Source organism: Rhamphochromis longiceps, linkage group LG23, assembly GCF_057381845.1.
Source record: "Rhamphochromis longiceps isolate RC_006_pf linkage group LG23, R_longiceps_female_GT1.1, whole genome shotgun sequence".
Lineage (NCBI taxonomy): Eukaryota > Metazoa > Chordata > Actinopteri > Cichliformes > Cichlidae > Rhamphochromis > Rhamphochromis longiceps.
Genome location: NC_140578.1, coordinates 37561845 through 37567844, shown reverse-complemented (window position 1 = coordinate 37567844; position 6000 = coordinate 37561845).

Genomic DNA, 6000 nt, shown 5'->3' with positions numbered 1-6000 from the left:
TTTTTTTTTCTTCTTGCAATGCTGCAAAGATAGTTCCAAGAGAGACCTGGAAATAATGAGATTTTTAATCTCAATGATATTTTTACCTGGATAAATAAAGGACTAATAAAAAAATAAAAATAAATTCTGCTCTGAAGTCGGAAATTTTAACATGGGAGTCTATGGGCATTGGCTCACTTTTGGAGCCAGCCTCGAGTGGCCACTAGAAGAACTGAAGTTTCTGGCACTTCTGCACTGGCTTCACTTTTACGCTATGTAGCTGGCAATTGCTTCAAACATTAAGAACTAAAGTAAATCAGTAAAAATTAAAAGTTGCTAATGATTCTGGTTGTATTAGAGGAATTGCTGAAGAATTATGAATGCTTATGAGTAAAAAGCACTGATTGTACAGTTAAAAGCTTAATATATAATCCAGTGCATAGATGCAAGTGTGGCATCTCTCTCTCTCTTTGCCCTTTCTTTCCTGGTTCTTGTCATTTTAAGGTACTTAAATTTAGTTTGGTGTCTCAGATCTAAAATCCTCTGAGCTGTGGCAAATTTCATGTTTATGTAGGACCCTGAGGCATTCCAGTATGACTTACGCCTGAATATCTGAGGTCATCAGACGCAGATGTTAAAACAGATCCAAATACTGTGACTGCTTCTATTCATAGCGATATATCAAGTTTACTACTGCACACCATCAGTGCAAATTCAAGTTTTTATGCACAAGAATACATAAATTCTCCCTTCAACGTTTCTTTCCTCTTTGCTCTTACATATGTGTATATGTTCATTCTGCCCAGTTGGCAAGTTGCCACAAGCCGAAAATGAACTGAGCCACAGATGTAACACATGTGAGAGTCCACATATGACCCTGTCTATGCAGCACCATGAGGAAAAAAAACACTCTAAAAAGAAAAGGTCAGTGAACCTTATCCCTGGTGTGGGTTGTTCCCTCTGTATGGATTCAATAAAGTGGACTTCACAGGCAGAGGAAAACCTCATTCATGCAAATGTAATATGTATGCTGCGTGTTTGCATGTCCCATAAGAGAATGCTGCCGGGTTTGTCTTGGAAACACGGCTCGAGCTCGTTGAGCATGAAGCGAAGACAGGCCTGATAGGACTGACTGCGACACAGCAGACAGAGAGAGAGAGTAATACCCTCAGAGACAGAGAGAGAGTCACAAGTCACACTTGTGCTCGCCGCATTAGAACAAATTTCCTCATGTGATCACACTGCAGAAATATGAGATGGTGGCCCAAAGTGTTTCTAATAATATTACAAGCTAATGATCCATTTCGGAAAAAAAAAAGGGCCTTGCCCGGCCCACTTGGAACATCGAACAGGATCACTGATGGGCTTTCACGGCTTGAGAAGACATGCAGTCAGAGCAGCAAAAGCCATCGTTTCCTTCCTCCACTGAATGATGGTGCAATTAAATGTTTCATAGTGTGCCAACGTCAGTGCTACCACTGCAGTGGCTTCCAGCTATCTTGTTCTTTTTCCTCAAAGAGCTGTCATGCAAAGCACAAAGAGATGAGATGTAAGTCTATTTCCTATTTCTCCCTATTCTGTTTTCTTCTGTTTGCCTAGTTTTAACTTTGTCTAACTTTCTCTCCTTTGTGTCTGCCGTGGAAAAAGCACAATTAAGTCAAACAGAGGAGGAGACTTTAAACCTTGGTCCATGGAATTATCCCAATCTCATTTTGCCGAAATCTTTCCCCTCTTTGCTTCTTTTTGTCTCGTGCGCTCCATAAGGTGTGGATGTAAGACCAGTCTAGTGAAAACCTGTTGTGAAACAAATGCATTATCAATCAGGATGCTTTTCCCCCCCATCACAACATAATGAATTCAAGAGTGCTGAAAAACACCAGCACTTGAAATAACAGTGCTGAAAAGATCCCAGTTTTTCGCCTTTGTTCCTTTGAAGAATTCTGAGAGAAGAAGGTAAGCAGTCAGAGAGTCTGTGATCAAAAGCGGATAGTTAGATAACGTGGCAAGACAAAAAAAGGAGGTAAAAATACATCTTGAAATGTACAAATTTGTTGGGATAAACAAGACGAATGCAATTACAGAAGACAATGTATGAAAACATCTGGACCTCTACTACAAGTGTGATTAAGCATGTAGTGTTTAACTATAAATTTATGCTCATTATATCTACATGAACATCAATCTTAGGCCTTAAACACTCACTGCTCAAACGCGCCAAAGGGCAAAGCAAGTGCTTGTTGACCTTCGTTAAACATATGCTACATATACTTAAAGACAAGGTGCGTGAAGGGCCATGAGCTTTAACCATGTTGCTATTGTACACATATGTAAAGTCAAGAGTAACACGCTAGTGCTTTTGGGACTCAAAACGACCAAATATACATACTTACCCTTTGACTGTACATTAAGAAAGCGTTTAATTAGGAGTTATCACAATACTAACATTAACTTGGTTTTAAAAATTGACAGTGCTTCAACATAAGCAAAAGTTGTTTTTTTTAACAGAAAGAAGACAATGTAGATAAAAATATCTTAAAAGGGTTTAGACTGGACACACAGATGGGCAATTAAGAGACTGCTAAGGCTTTGCAGCTGAATGACAACTTGCAGCTGCACAGCTGGATAACTACATTATCACTTCAAGGGAAATCCAAGTTGTTCCCAAATTTAAATGTAAAAAAAAGTGTTTGTGTTTGTTGGTTTCTCTGTTCCACTATTTCCACTATTATGTGACCATAAAGACCAGAGGCTTAGGTGGATTCACTTCCAAAGCTGTTTTATTGAAAACATTTTCTTATGTACTAACCTGCCAAATATAACCATGATTCTATCATTTACATCAACACCATTGTTGCATCCATTTTTTAACTTGCATCATGTTAATAGTCAATGTTGCCAAGGCTCATCAAGTGGCAAGCAGAGCTAGGCCTAAAAAACAAAACTACGTGTGAAATGCAAAGAAATTAAATGCAGTTCCCTCAACCACCACTTGAGGTTGTCTCCCAAAGTCAGTCAATCCTCAGCCCAAATAAACGTGTTTAAAAGCTGTTACAAATAAATGTTTTTTAACTCAGATTTTACAGTCGTGCTATCACTAACCATGCGATGCTAACTTGTCCAACATGTTGGACGTGATAAAATTAAGTGAATAAGACTCCAGTCACAAAGACCTAGAGATTGCTAGTGGAGTCTTCGATTAACTGACAGCCAATGGTCTCTGGGGAGAAACGAACATTCCCCAACTAGTTGGGGAAAACCTCCATTGGATAGCTTTGGTCACTAGCACATTGCAGCAGTTGCCCATAGTAGCATGGGAGACCCCAAATGACTGGTAAACACTGGGTGTGGGTCTCAATCAGCCAGAGTTTCGGATGAGCTCATTTTGAAACCTGGCCACACCTTATCGTGCGAATTCCTGAGGTCAAATGGCCCAGGATGTGAGTGGGCGTTAAGGCGTCTGGGGAGAGAACTCAAAACTGGATTATAGATGGCAGAGAGTTGGTGTCGTAAACCACCGCCTCTGTTCAAAGATGGTCGCTCACAGTGGACATAGATGGCTTCTTTCACTCCTCTTTCAAACCATCTGTCCTCTCTGTCCAAAATGTGAACATTGGCATCCTCGAAAGAGTGTCCTTTATCCTTAAGATGCAGATGGACTGCTGAGTCTTGTCCTGTGGAGGTGGCTCTTCTGTGTTGTGCCATGCGCTTGTGAAGTGGCTGTTTGGTCTCTCCAATGTAGAGGTCTGAGCATTCCTCGCTGCACTGTACAGCATACACCACATTGTTAAGTTTGTGTTTTGGCGTTTTGTCTTTCGGGTGAACCAGTTTTTGTCTGAGCGTGTTGCTGGGTCTGAAATGCACCGGGATGTCATGCTTGGAGAAAACCCTCCTGAGTTTTTCTGATACACCGGCTACATAGGGGATGACAATGTTGTTGCGTCTGTTCTTCTTATCCTCCCTCGCTGGTGTCTGGTCTTCTTTTCTGTGCCTCTTTGCTGACTTTAAGAACGCCCATTTAGGATAGCCGCACGTTTTGAGTGCTTCCTTTACATGTGTGTGTTCCTTCTTTTTTCCTTCAGGCTTAGAGGGAACATGTTCTGCCCGGTGGTGTAGGGTCCTGATTACTCCAAGTTTGTGTTCCACAGGGTGATGGGAGTCGAACAGGAGGTACTGGTCCGTGTGTGTGGGCTTCCGGTAAACTTCGATGTTGAGTTTGCCATTCTCTTCAATGTGCACGGCGCAGTCCAGGAAAGGCAAACAGTTATCCTTTGTGTCTTCCCTAGTGAACTTGATGTTTTTATCCACAGCGTTAATGTGTGCAGTGAAGGATTCCACTTCTTGTGTCTTGATTTTGACCCAGGTGTCGTCTACATATCTGTACCAGTGGCTGGGTACTCTCCCTTTGAAAGAGCCAAGAGCCTTCCTTTCCACTTCCTCCATGTACAGGTTGGCTACAATAGGTGACACGGGGGAGCCCATGGCACAGCCATGTTTTTGTCTGTAGAAGCCTTCGTTGTATTTGAAATATGTAGTGGTGAGGCAGAGGTCTAACAGTGTGCAAATCTGATCGGGTGTGAAGTTGGTCCTGTCTTCCAAGGAGCTGTCTTCTTGTAGTCGTTTTCTGACAGTCTCCACGGCCTCCGTGGTGGGTATGCAAGTGAAGAGAGAGACTACATCAAAGGACACCATGGTTTCATCTGGATCCAGGGTACGTTTCTGGACCTTGTCGGTGAAGTCGGTGGAGTTCTTGATGTGATGTTGGGTGTTCCCCACGAGAGGAGCAAGGATGGTAGCAAGGTGTTTTGCAATGTTATAAGTGGCTGAGTTTATGCTGCTGACTATGGGTCTGAGTGGGACAGCTTCCTTGTGGATTTTAGGAAGTCCGTAAATGCAGGGTATGGCATCCCCTGGGTAAAGGCGGTGATATGTAAGGCGGTCAATGATTTTGTCCTTTTCAAATTCTTGAAGGCAAGCTATAACTTACTTTTTGTAGCTGCTTGTGGGGTCTCGCTTTAAGGCTTCGTAGGTATTGTTGTCACTGAGGAGAGTAGTGATCTTTGTATGGTAATCTGTAGTGTTTAGGACCACGGTGCATCTTCCTTTATCAGCTGGTAAAACAGTGATGTCCTTGCTCAGGGAAGCGACGGCCTTCTTTTCCTGTATTAGGAAAAGTGTGACACTAACAGGAAATTGAGACAATTAACTTTCAAACTAAAAGTTATGCCTTTTGAATCATGTTAGCTGCAGTGTGGAGGCACGACTTGTGGTTAACTGCACCATCAACCCATACAAGAAATTTATGCTCCACTTTTGGTAACAATTTTAGCAATTTAGATAGATATCTGCTATTAGTGCTAACTGAAAACAATGATTGATGCAATAGTTTGTCACTGGCAGGGATAGTGTTAAAAAAAATCATGGCACCCTTATGGAGATGACCATGATCTACGCTTAAAGTCTTTAAAACAGAAGTTCAGATTAATGTTGTTTTGTTGACTGATGCTGTGGTGGCTACATCCATCTTTTATATACAGCCTATTACACTCAGTACTTTGGTATGACAGTAACATTCATAAAGCCTGACCTGGTGATGATGCCAAAAGAAAAACTGAAGAAAACATCATTAACAATTTGCCCTCTGGGAAACATGAATTTAATGGTTATCAATCAAGTTGGCTTGTTAGCCTCAAAATCCCAAATGCTGTGTTGCTAATAGAGAATGAGTGAAACATTGGGGTATGGTATTTTTTTTGTGTGCCAACATCACTGTCTTGGGTTCCCAAGACTTGGGTAAACCCTGGTTTATATTTGAAAAAATGCGAAAATAATTGAAATCTAATATAGCACCAGAAACACGGTAACTAGATCTGTTAAAACAGCCATAAAACAATCAACAATGTACCAAATAAGCAATGAAAAAACCTGATCCAAACTCCATCCACCAACATGAATCAGATGTGACTCACTGACTACACCCCCCATACGTCTGGAGTTCCCTACTGTCTCAGCGTTAGAGACCCA